The following is a 13728-nucleotide window of genomic DNA, read 5'->3' as shown; positions in this document are numbered from 1 at the left end:
AGTTGGTTTGTTACTTAGAGTGGATAATGCCATATCCCAAAACACAGACTGGATAGCCCTGGGATTCTACATGCTGTCCAGCTCCATAGGCCCCACCTTCTAGCCAGGCAAACCCTGCAAGTCTTCCCTTAGCCTGGACCCTCCTGCTATTCCAGGGCACAAGGTGTGTCTTGGCTGGGGCCACTTGGAGGGAGGTTAATGAGAGACGGGCAATTGGGAATAGTGGGGGATGTAACTACATGTGGAGGACAACAGGCCATTACTTATGGGGGCAGGGATGTGGGAAAGGGAGGGGGCATTTCCTTTCTTATTAACCTCTCCCTCTGGGATCAGCTGTGTCAGGTGTAAGTCCCAGTTCACATCTGAGCAGCACATCCACACTAGGGGCTTAGACCAGATCAGCTACATCAGTGTGCAGAATCTCCACGGACACGTGGCCTGGGAGCTGTTGTGATAGGGGTCTTCACCCTTCACATTCAGGTTATTGCACAGCTACATCATGGGCTCTTGGGAGCCACTCTAATTAAAGCACCCACAGCATCTCATGGATTTAGCATCCCGCCTTTCAAACTGACGATGAATTTAGTTAAAGTGCCCCTGCCACCAGTTTGAAACATGGGGACACTGAATACAGCTGACGCTCAGGCTCATGATAATTAGCATGGGTCTAATTAGCTAATTAGATGAGTTGTGGTTTTTCTGAGGTCTTTGCAACAGAAGAACTGCTCTATTATTTTTCTGTAGTCAAAAACCGAGTGAACTAAGCTGGCATTGTCTGAGGGAGGCCTAGAAGGTAGAGAACAGCAGCAGTACACACTGAGGGCTACGTCCGTGCAGTGCGAAGGACAGCTCAGGATTTCCCTGGTTCCATCATGGCCATTAGCTGTGTTCTCTGACTCCCAAAGAAACGCCAAGCCCAGAAGCCCCATGCGTGTAAGAAGGCCAGTGAGTAACAGGGGAAAATCCCAGCATTTACTGCCTTGGAGGAGTCTCTGCCCACATAGCAGGAGAAAAGGCCACACAGGGGCAGAGTGGTAGGAGTGACAGCACTGTGGCTAACTGCAGGCAGTCAAAAAACCCAAGGCTGGATCAATTCAATATTCACCAGTTAGTCTAAGCTGCATAGATTGAACTGATAAGCAAGTGAACAGACAATTGCTTCTGATTCTGGTAATGCAGCCATATACCTGCAGTAGCTCAGGCCAGAAGGTGGGGGGCGCTACAGCATGCCTCTCTGCTGGGCGGGAGCAGACAGCTTGGGACAAGGCTAGCCTGTGCACCCTGCAAGGGGGGTTTCAGGGGAGGTGTCAAGCATCCTGGGGTGCTGGGGGACTGTGAGTTAACTTGAATCTGGAGTGGATCTGGGACAGAAGTTCAATAAACTGATTTAACCTGAATCAGTTATGTCTGATACTACATCCATCCAGGTGTATCTTAAACCTGTTTTGACCATTTTGAAAGCAGTTTAAGTCCACTGAACTTCTGTTTTGTTACAGATTTGAACCAGTTTCTGATCATTTATACCAGTTTATGTGTAATTTCTGTCCCTAACCTGTATGGTCTCCTCTGCCCTGCAGACTGTATCATATCAGGCAGTTGGTTCCAGCATAATGCAAGGAGGGAATAAGGCATGGGAGAAAGCTGGGGTAGGGATACAGGAGCAAGTCAAAGGAAGGGACTGAGATCCAAGCTGCAGGACAGTGCGAATGATAGGCCCAAGCTGAGTAGTTTGGTGGGGATAAGCACAATTGTTCCCCTCCTCAGGCCCTGGCCGCATGACTCCCCTTCCACATCCTTCTCCTTTCTGCCTGAAATCTGTTCCTACAGGCCCCCTGCTCCTCTCCTCCCAGACCCTTTTCCAAACACTCGTCCCCAGGGAGGTCCCAGATGTGTGCCTCTGCTCGAGAGGATTTGCATCTGAGGAAATGCCATAGCTGTTTAGAGCGTGAGCTTCAGGAACAGAAGCTATGCCTAAGCCTGAGTTCCTTACCTCCCTAGCACCAAGCTTAGGGTTATTAATGGATAACAGTCCTGTGGGCAACAGCAAGGATTAAATAACAATATAGAAAACAAAGAGCAAGAAATGCTGAATGCAAGGTAGAGCTGAGAACTTACAAGCTGTAATGTTTTATGTGATTTTTTGTTTCTTTTCTCATGTGTGAATTGTTCACCAGTTGATCATAATTGTCTTCAATCCCTTGATTATTCTGAACTATAAAATAAATCTATTTTTTTCCTGTAAGTTGAGTGGTGCTGGTTTGTTTTGACAGAACATACAGATCACGTGGCTCTTATTTGATTTGATTTGATTTTTTAAGTACTCTATTCCCAAGTGACCCCCTAAATTCTGCTCAGAGTAGTTATCTGCACAGAGTCAGAGTACTTAAAAAATCCCAGAAAGAAAAGTGCACCCAGGTATCACAGTGTTTTGGGAAACACTGTGCTAGAGACTCCTTATAATTCACTAAAATAGAAGTTCAACCCAATTTGATATTTATGTGCATCTGTTCTTTCTACAAAACCTCTTTGCAGAACTTAGTAAGTTCCATTTTTTCCTGTTAATTATTTTTAAAAAGTCCCTTCATTTCTTTTTTGATTCTTTGAAGCTATATGTTCATGATCTGTTTCAGGCTGGAGAAAAGCTCAAAGACATGCAGGCAACTAAACAGGTGATATTTTATCTATGTTAATTCCCATATGCCTTGCAAGTTCTCTGACCCCTCCCTTTAACAAATAGACTCCCATGAAAACTTCCAAGATGCATGCATGTTTTTTGTGGTACATGGAATACGCTCTATGGTTTTGATGGCCCAACTTGCCACACAGTTTGTTGTGGTTGACACTTCATCACATGTGGCTAATAGAAGGACTAAACTTGGTTCAACTCTCAGTGAAAGTCTCCTCGCAGGCCTGTTCTACCTCCTGATCTTGAAGAACTGAATTGAATTGATGGTGGAGGGATGCATAGGCTACAACCTCCCCACTCTGTAGTCACTCAGCTCTTTTTATCTTTATTTTGTCTCTGTACCTTTAATTTCTTTCCTGTTCTTCCATTCCCCTCTGTTTCCATTTTTTCCTCTCTTCCAAGAATTCTGCATTGATTCTCTATTTGTGACCCTCTTTAGGAATCTAGCCCACCTAGCCATGCTGGCAGCATCCAGCAGTGCAGACCTGGATGTCCAGAGCTTTTGAAATTCGGATCCACTCTCTCTCTGCAGTCTGTGTGACTCTGGATCCAGCCTCCACTCATCCTGAGCCCATCCTCTCGGAGGATTTTAAATGTGTAACCAAGTGGGGTGGGGGGAGAAAGAGGGAGAAATCAAGACAGCATGAGACAGACTGTCCTAAAACATTTGATATATCTATCTGCTCAGGGGGGTCGGTCTCTCAGCAGGGACAAGTTACTGGGAGGTAGACACTAAGAACTGGGGTGACTAGTCTGGTAGGCTGCGGAGGTTCACCAAGGAGTCTGTGAGGGGGAAGGACTGGATCAATTTTAGCCCTAAAGACAAGATCTGGGCTATTGAGTGTGACTGGGGCAATTACTTCTCACTTCCCCCATGACCCATCTAGCCCTGAATGGGAGTGTGGCAGGTTGGAGGAAAACAAAAACAACCCCCCCACCCCAAAAAACCCCCACAACAACAAACACACAAAAATCACATAGCTCAATTTAAGTCCTTCAGTCTTTAAAACTCAGCCCAGTCCTTTACTTCCTGGGCACACCTGACTCACAGGCCTGTTTGTTGCTTTAGAGGGCTCATGGGCCATTGCCCACTAGGACATGCTATAAGCCACCTGTAAGAAGAAAGACTACTAGGAGAGCAACACCCAATTGCTTGGGACAACTGAAAAAAACAAACAAACAAACCTAAAAAGCTAAAAACAGACAGGGACAGGAATGGAAGTCCAAGGTTTATAACTGGTACGTCACGGGGGAACACCAAGCAGAGCACACTAGACAGCACCCACTGACCCCCAGACAAGTCCAAGGAGACAGTGGACACTGCCCAGTGAAACTCTATTCAGAGACAGGATCAGACCAGGAACAGAAATGCAGCCCCACAGTCCCTGGAGGTCCTCCCAGCCAGCTTTTAACTTCCTGTGGCCAGCCAATATCTATATCAGCTTCCTGTGGCCAGCCAATATCTATATCAGCTGCTGGCCTAGTCCTCCAGGAAGACCTGTAATTAGCTTTCCACTGCCCACAACTGGGCTGCAGCTTTTGAAAGTTTGCAGCTTGGTTCAGTTTGTAGCCCATCGGTTACAGACAGATTTCAGAAGATTGGGTTTTCTCTAAATAAGGAGCCCAGGTAGCATTCTATGATACTGATAACTCTGTTCCTGTATACACTTTCACTGATGTCTCTTTCACAGGTGAGAAAAAATTTTCCCTTTCTTTTGTGTCTGGAGGTTTCCAGGAAAATATTTCAGCCTGTGTGACTGACTGGTTTTGCCTTGCATTTTTTAAAGTATTCACACTTAAAATTAGTCCACACTTTTATTTTTTGTGGCAGATATATGCATAGTTCATACTTTGTATGTAACTAATATACACGTTATCTGATTTTTGCATTGCATTTTTTTTAAATCAATAAAAACAATGCATCCACACTTTTGGAAACCCAGAGCAAATTTACTGCAAATCTAAGAGCAGTTTAACTGTGATGGCCACAGCTATTGGAGTGGAGCAAGTAACCATGTCCTTCCTGTGCACCCAGATTTACAACCCAGTCACCTGCACCAAATTAGCTAAAGAGTCCTTCACACGTCATCCAAACCCTGCCGACTAATTCCTCCAGGAACTTGTTCACGTACAGGTGCACACCTCTCAACAAAAGCCTGTACCAAAATGGGACTACGCAAGATGCAAGTGTACTACAAGAAAATGATAGAAGACGTCAGGGAGGAGATGGCAGGAAGATATGACAAAGGATGGGCTGGTGCAGACTGTTTAGGGGTGGGACCCATGAAGAAACCGAGGACAACGACAACAATGGTGGCAGAGACAATGAGAGAGAAGACGATGACAACAGTGATGGTCGAAAGGACTGAGAAATAGGGGTGCGGAGGCGGGAAATCATCTCGTGGTCGCTGCTGCCCAAGTTGCTATATTCACTATTACATTCCCCACCAATTCTTCCCTGTTTGTAAGCAGCAGGTCAAGAAGAGCATGGCCCATCGTTGGCTGCTCCAGCACCTGCACCAGGAAGTTGCCCCCAGCACTCTCCAAAATGTCTAGTTCTTTGACATCCATAAGAACTACTTCACAGTCAGGGCGGCTAGGATCCAACTTCCAAGGGAAGTGGTGCTGGCTCCTACTCTGGGGGTCTTTAAGAAGCGGCTCGATGCCTACCTGGCTGGGGTCATTTGAGCCCAGTTTCCCTCCTGCCCAGGCAGGGGGTCGGACTTGAAGATCTACAAGGTCCCTTCCAACCCTACTTCTATGATTCTATGATTCTATGAAAACCTTCCTGGATCGCCCGTGCACTGCTGTGTTGCCCTCCCAACAGATATCAGGGTGATTGAAATCCCTGGTGAGAACCAGGGCCTGTGATCGGGAACCTTCTGCTAGCTGTTGGAAGAAAGCCTCATCCACCACTTATAGATTCATAGATGTTAGGGACTGGAAGGGACCTTACAAGATCATCAAGTCCAGCTGCCCTCCAGCCCACTTGGGCAGGAGTCCTCATAGTTTGATGCCCTGCTGCTATTCTGTGGGGTTTTTAAGCTCCCAGTGAGCTAGCTTCCTCCTGGTTTGGTGGTCTATAGCAGACCCCCACCATCACATCTCCCTTATTGCCCTTCCCTCCAACCTTCACCCAGAGACTTTCAACAGGCCTGTTTCCAGCTTCATGGCAGAGCTCTGAGCAATCATGCAGCTCTTTTACATAAAGTGCAGCCCCTCCTCCTCTTTATCGCTGCTCAGCTCGTGTGTCCGAGTCCTAGGTAGCCTTTTCACAGGGTAGCGTGAGAATTCATTTCTTCTGCTCTCCGCAGGGCTCACGTTAACACAAGATATTCCAGTCACCCCATTACGGCCAGTTCAGACTCAGGTCCCTCTCTCGCTGACTGAGCAGAGCTGTGCATGAGAGAGCATGGGGGTCGGGATGTAATTCCTGCCCAAGGGTTGCGGGGTCACTTAGTCCTGACAGCATGACAGACTGACAGTGATTCGGGCTTACAGCATACACTGCTGTACGGGTTGTCATGCACTGTGTGTGGTCTGTGATTCTCTTTATATGCATGCTCTGTCAGAGTATGGTCTGGGAAAACCTCAGTGTTCAGTGGTGAAAGCTCTGCTAGGTTTATTCCTCACACGGCCTAGCGTAAACCTTCCTGGTCCATCAGGGTGTCCCTATACTTGTCTGCCAGAGTAGTGGTGATCAGCATAAATCCACATCCTAGAATCATAGAGACACTGAAAGTTAGGGTTGCAAGGGATCTCAGGAGGTCATCTAGTCCAACCCCCTGCTCCAATCAGGACCATCCCCAACTGGATCATTCCAGCCAGGGCTTTGTCAAGCCAGGACTTGAAAGCCTTCAAGGGTGGAGATGCCACCACCTCTCTAGGTCACTTCTTCCAGTGCTTCACCACCCTCCTAATGAGAAAATTTTTCCTAATATTCAACCTAAACCTCCCTTGCTGCATCTTGAGACCTTTGCTCCTTGTTCTGTCATCTGTCATCACTGAGTACAGTCCAGCTCCATCCTCTTTGGAGCCATCCTTCAGGTAGTTAAAGGCTGCTATCAAATCCCTCCTCAGCCATCTCTTCTCCAAGCTAAATAAATCCAATTCTCTCAGCTTCTCCTCATAAGTCATATGCTGCAGCCCCTGAACCATTTTTGTTGCTCTCTGCTGGACTCTCTCCATCTCGTCCACATCCTTTCTATAGTGGAGGGCCCAAAAATTGACACAGGACTGCATATGTGGTCTCACCTTGACTTTAAATAAGTCTTCGATCTGGTATCCCATGATCACATCTTGGTAAAACTGGTTAACTGTGGCCTCAACCTCACCATGATCCACTGGCTGGGGAATTGGCTCCGCAGTAGGACCCAGAGGGTGGTGGTTGAGGGAAGTCAATCGTCTTAAAGAGACATTTGGATGTCTATCTTGCTGGGATCCTATGATCCCTGCTGACTTCCTGCCTCTGGGGCAGGGGGCTGGACTCGATGGCCTTCTGAGGTCCCTTCCAGCCCTAATGTCTATGAAAGTCTATGAAAGTCTTGGTGCGCAGTGACCAGTGGGGTCCCTCAAGGCTCTGTCCTAGGGCCTATAATTTTTAACAACTTCATCAATGATGTAGACATTGGTGTCAGGAGTGGGTTGGCCAAGTTCGCCAACAACACCAAACTCTGGGGTAAAGCGTCCACACCTGAGGACACGAGGGAGAGTCAAAAAGATCTTGACAGGCTCAGGAATAGGCGGATGAGAACCTGATGGTGATTAACATTAAAAAATGCAAGGTTCTCCACCTTGGGAGGAAAAACTTGCAGCATGCTTATAGGCTTGGCAGTGCTACACTGGCTAGCACTGCAGATGAAAGGGACTTGGGGGTCATGACTGACCACAAGATGAACATGAGCCTGCAATGCGATGCTGCGACTAGTAAAGCGACCAAAACGCTGGCTTGCATCCATAGATGCTTCTCAAGCAAATCCCAGGACGTCATTCTCCCCTTGTACTCGGCCTTGGTGAGGCCGCAGCTAGAGTACTGTGTCCAGTTTTGGGCTCCACAATTCAAAAAGGACATGGAGAAGCTTGAGAGAGTGCAGAGGAGAGCCACGCGCATGATCAGAAGTCAGAAAAACAGACCTTATGGTGAGAGGCTGAGAGCCCTGGGGCTCTTCAGCCTGGAAAGGCACAGGCTCAGGGGTGATCTGGTGGCCACCTATAAGTTTATCAGGGGTGCTCAGCAGGATCCGGGGGAACATCTGTTCACCAGAGCGCCCCAAGGGATGACAAGATCGAATGGTCACAAACTCTGCTGCGACTGATTCAGGCTGGACATAGGAAGAACTTCTTCACTGTCCCAGCCCCCAAGGTTTGGAACAGACTGCCACCAGAGGTGGATCAAGCACACACTTTGAACTTCTTCAAGACACATTTGGATGATTATCTTGCTGGGATCCTATGATCCCTGCTGACTTCCTGCCCCTGGGCAGGGGGCTGGACTCGATGATCCTTCAGGGTGGGGTCCCTTCCAGCCTGAATGTCTATGAAATCTATTAAATGGAAACCTGTGCAGGATAGAGGGGGAATAATTACTTCCCTACACCTGCTGACAACACACCTACCCATGCAGCCCAGTATGCTGTTAGCTTTCTTGGCAACAAGGGCACACTGCTGGCTCATATCCATTTTATAGTCCACCGTAACCCCCAGCAGGGCCAGACTAATGCATAGGCAAACTAGGCACATGCCTAGCGCCCAAGTGAAGAAGGGTCCCTGTTGTGCTTATTTTATATATTACAATTATTGAGTGAAAAAAGAAGGGTCCCACGAGTTTTTTTGCTTAGGGCCCATTAAAAGGTTAATCCCACCCTGACTCCCAGATCCTTTTCTGCAGAGCTGCTGCTTGCCAGTTAGTCTCCAAGCTGTAGCAACACATGCAGTCCTGAATCCTCTAGGTTGATACAAGCTTGCAAGCTTCCCAAGGTCTGGTTTTGCACAGATCACCCCAGGGTAGGAAGCAAAAAGTGTAGATTAGAAAGGGCTGCATAATTAGGAAAGAAGCAGCAGCTGTGTGTGACAGGCTGCTGGGATCCTGGGTCATCCAGTACCCCTCTTGCTTCCTGTAGCAGTCAAACCACAGTCCTGTGGCGCTGTGCATGAATCCCCCATGTCTCACACTGTCTCAGGTGAAAGCTGCTTTGCAGGCTTTGCTCAGTGCTTAGTGAATGAAAGGATTTGGGAGGCCACGATCCCTGCTTGCTGGGCAGTCGGCTGTGATTGTCAACAGGGCGAGTGAGCTGGGGCCAGACTCAGCAGTGACAATCCCTGGGACCTGTTGGCCCAGTGCACTTGGGGGCTGTTGGAAAGCATCTCGCCCATACCTGGCAGCTGGTTGCCCCTTACAGGATATTTTGCTGGGGCCTCCATGGCCATCTCCACAGCATGTGAGCACCACAGAATAAAAAGGGCTTTTCCTTCTCATAGATTCATAGATGTCAGGGTCGGAAGGGACCTCAATAGATCATCGAGTCCGACCCCCTGCATAGACAGGAAAGAGCGCTGGGTCTAGATGACCCCAGCTAGATGCTCATCTAACCTCCTCTTGAAGACCCCCAGGGTAGGGGAGAGCACCACCTCCCTTGGGAGCCCGTTCCAGACCTTGGCCACTCGAACTGTGAAGAAGTTCTTCCTAATGTCCAATCTAAACCTGCTCTCTGCTAGCTTGTGGCCATTGTTTCTTGTAACCCCCGGGGGCGCCTTGGTGAATAAATACTCACCAATTCCCTTCTGTGCCCCCGTGATGAACTTATAGGCAGCCACAAGGTCGCCTCTCAACCTTCTCTTGCGGAGGCTGAAAAGGTCCAGGTTCTCTAGTCTCTCCTCGTAGGGCTTGGTCTGCAGGCCCTTAACCATATGAGTGGCCCTTCTCTGGACTCTCTCCACATTATCCACATCCCTCTTGAAGTGCGGCGCCCAGAATTGCACACAGTACTCCAACTGCGGTCTGACCAGTGCCCTATAGAGGGGAAGTATCACCTCCATGGACCTATTCGTCATGCATCTGCTGATGCACGATAAAGTGCCATTGGCTTTTCTGATGGCTTCGTCACGCTGCCGACTCATGTTCATCTTGGAGTCCACTAGGACTCCAAGATCCCTTTCCACTTCCGTGCCACCCAGCAGGTCATTCCCCAGGCTGTAGGTGTGCTGGACATTTTTCCTCCCTAGGTGCAGCACTTTGCATTTCTCCTTGTTGAACTGCATCCTGTTGTTTTCTGCCCACTTGTCCAACCTGTCCAGGTCTGCTTGCAGCTGTTCCCTGCCCTCCGGCGTGTCCACTTCTCCCCATAGCTTTGTGTCATCTGCAAACTTGGACAGAGTACACTTCACTCCCTCGTCCAAGTCACTGATGAAGACATTGAAGAGTATCGGTCCCAGGACCGAGCCCTGCGGGACCCCACTGCCCACACCCTTCCAGGTCGAAACTGACCCATCCACCACGACTCTTTGGGTGCGACCCTCCAGCCAATTCGCCACCCACCGGACTGTGTAGTCATCCAAGTCACAGCCTCTTAACTTGTTCACCAGTATGGGGTGGGATACCGTATCGAAGGCCTTCCTGAAGTCTAAGTATACGACATCCACCCCTCCTCCTGTGTCCAGGCGTTTCGTAACCTGGTCATAAAAAGAGACCAGATTAGTCAGGCACAATCTGCCTCATGTCCCAAATAAAGTAAGGATGTACCCTCCCATTTTTAGAGATGCACAGAAGGATGGAAAAGGAAGGTGGTGATTTGGTCTCAGCTACAGGCAGCCCTCGGAAGAGCTGGGAATGTGATCCTGGTCTCCTGGGTCTGACCCCAAATAGAAGAAGTCTGTTCCCGTCCCCTCTGCCTTCACACAAACAAGGGACTGTGCCCCTGTCATGGGTGGAGCCAGGATCTGGCCAGGATTTATTCTCATTGGTACCACTAAGGGGAGCTTGGCAGCCATAAAGAGAAAGGGATCCCAGGGCCAGAGCCTCAGGACAGATTTGGGAGCCTGAACCAAATGCAAAGAGGAGTCTGAGACCGGATGTAAAAGAAGACGGGGAGTTCAGAGCTTATCATCAAATTGGACAAGATTAGCAGATGCCTTGTTTCCTTCTTTGCTTTGCAAAGGTCAAGAGCTGTCAGGGGCAAGGTTCCTACTGCTGCTGGTGCGTTGCATGAGATGGGAGCTGAGCAAGGGGCCAGGCTGCAGCCAATAAGAAAGACCAGGAAGAGGAGTGCGGTGGGTGCAGACGACTGGCAGGCCTGGATGGCGTATCATTCAAACTGGTGTGCTGAACTGGTCAGGAGGGTGCAGCAATGGCCAGGCTTGCAGAGATGTGCCGTGCACTTGCTGGAGCAGAGAGGCCACCAGCGAGGCTGAGGCATGGCGAGGCAGGCTGTGGAGATGCTGCTGGAGAGGGAAACATATTCGTCTCATAACATTTCTTACCCAGCAGTGTTGACCATCCTAAAGAGGTGCTTGTTTTAGTTCCCATGCCCATACCTTTTCCCCTCCCCAGGCCCAGGCTGACTTACCCCAGGGTCAATCTCATGCTGTGCCGGGCTCAGTCTTCCAACCCTAGGCCCAAATAGGCTGCCCTCCAGCAACATGTCTTCATGTCCCAGAGCGTTCTCTCCACCCCTGGATCTATATAGGGCTTCCAGTCCCAGGCCCCTCCATTTCATACCCAGATTTTCCCCGGGTCATCTCAGCCGTACCACAAGTGAACCCCAGCTTTCTGCTCTGTGCACTGCAGCACAGTCCTTGTGGAAAGACTTGAAGATGCTGGGGCAGAAACAACCCCCCACAGCCTCCCAGGGACCAGGCCAGTATTCATCCAGGGGAAGCAGCACAGTGTGGGCCTGCAACCCTTTAAAGCCTTGGGCACAATACAGCAGGATCCTGCCCCAGCTCAGCCCCTAAGACCCTTCCCCATTCACTTGGATGCAGCAAACCTGTAATATGCAGACCATGCTCATGCTCCTTTCCCCTTCTCCAGATTCACAGGCCACCCTTCCTCCAGCCCCTGCAGCAAATGTCTGTCTTCCTTTCAAGGACGTGGCAATGAATATCCAAATGTTTGGATTGTTTAGGAAAGAAATGTTTTTTTCCCCCAAATACTTTGTCTGTGCGCTGGTTTAAACCTCTCCCAGAGGTGCAATGCTACCCGCCCTAGCCCCAGCAACACGGGAAACAGCTTGCAACGGCCTCCGTCATGACATTGCCAGGATGGTGGTGGTGCTCGAAGGGCTTAGCCCTGGGGACCAGGCTAGTGTCTTGGCCTTGATCTCCCCTGAAGGAGATGGGAGGAGGAGCGATGCTGGGGTCACGAGGGCAGCTCCTTCCAGCTCTACGAGCTGTCCCCAGAGAAATATGGTGACCAGGGCCTGGCCCATCACAGGCTCTGCTCCACAATGCAGAGCGCAGGGGTCATTTTGCTCCCAGGCTGTCTGGGTGGCCTGAGACCGCCGTGCTGGGCTTTGGACTGTGGCCTGGCAGTGCAGTACTTGGGTCAGGTTTCTCACTCACTCATGGCAGCAGTTGCTGGCGCTACAGAAGCAATGTTTAGGGTTAGGGTCAGAGAATGGGAAAAGTTGAGAGCTGTGTTTGTGCTTGGGATGGGTCGGCCTCCTGGAGTAACATGTAGGACACAGGCAGGTAGGTTTGTGTTGGCTAATATAAGAGGGAGGGTCCCTGGGGCCCCCACCTGGGTTGGGTTTGGGGGGGTTCATAGCAGTGTTGTGAGTCTTGGGTGTGGGAGGGTTCCTCTTGCTCCAGGGCTGTTTGGAAATCTCGAGCCCTCTTGGCTGGGCTGTGTCATGGGGCCTGGGGGCTTTGCAAGCCAGTTCCTACAGTCAGGGTCAGAGCTGCCTTTGTGCTTCAGATGGGGGGGGGGGACTCCTGCAGGTATATTCAGGATGTGTGCAGGTAGCCTCCTTCCTACTAATCTAGCCAGGTCTGAACCTTGTCCACCATGTCCGGTGGGGATGGGAGGGTTCCCAGTGGTGGGGTCAGGCTTGCCTGTCTCAGGGTGCATGTTGCCAGCGAGAGATCTCCCAGCTGGGCTCAGTGGTGAGGTTCGGGGCTTTGCACAGTGAAGATGCTCTGGTTACGTGTCTGGGGGCTGCTGAGGCAGCCCAAGCTTGGGGGGGTCAGAGAATGTGAAGGGTTTAAAGCTGCTTTTTTCCATGGCAATGGTAGGGCTCCCATTGCTGTTTGTGGGACACTGGTAGTTTGGCCAGTCCCTGCTGCCTGGAAATGGGGTGGACCCTGGGCCCCCTATGTAGGCTGTGGTTGGGAAGGGCAGCAGCGCTGGACTCCTCAAGGAGCTTGTGGGGCTTTCCCAGCCAGTGTCTGCAGTCAGCTTGCTCAGGGGCTCCTGCCGGAGGCTGCTGGAGCAGCCTGAACTGAGGCTGGGGCTAGGTTTTGGTTAGTGACTGAGAACAGGCAGGTATGGAGCTGTCTGTCTGTCTGCTCGGGAGGAGTAGGACCCCCTATTAGTGCTGGATTGCAGACAGAAGTGGGTCGCCTCCTCCACGCTGTTAAGAAGCTGGATGGAGCCTGGGGGCCCCACGTGGAGTTGGATCCAGGAGGTGTTTTGGCAGCTAGGAAATTTGCAGCTGGGCCTACGATGCGGTTGTGGGACCACTACGCCAGTCACTGGAGCCAGGCTGCACGGGGTCTCATGCGGTGCACAGCCCTGTGCTGGGTCCCCTGCGCCTGTTCAGAGAAGGGAGCGCAGAGCAAGGCCAGGGAGCCTGGCAGGGGTGTAGCTGTGAGCAGGGCCCCGGTGCCGTGCAGACAGCTCCATGTGGTGACCGCCGTGCCCATTCCTTGTGTTGGCTCTGGTGAAAAACACGGTGGTTGTGGCAAAGTGGGTGAGTGGACTGGGCATTTCCCCCCCTGCCCTCAATTTGGGGGAGCGCCTGGTGTGCCCCAAGGGACAGGCGTCCCCAGGCACATGAACAGTTGTCCTGGGGGACATGGTGGTGCCGCGGGGGGCTGCGGCGCTGGGT

Source organism: Alligator mississippiensis, chromosome 11 (genome assembly GCF_030867095.1).
Source record: "Alligator mississippiensis isolate rAllMis1 chromosome 11, rAllMis1, whole genome shotgun sequence".
Classification (NCBI taxonomy): Eukaryota; Metazoa; Chordata; order Crocodylia; family Alligatoridae; genus Alligator; species Alligator mississippiensis.
The sequence above is the reverse complement of the archived record's forward strand: the minus strand, read 5'-3'. Positions refer to the sequence as shown.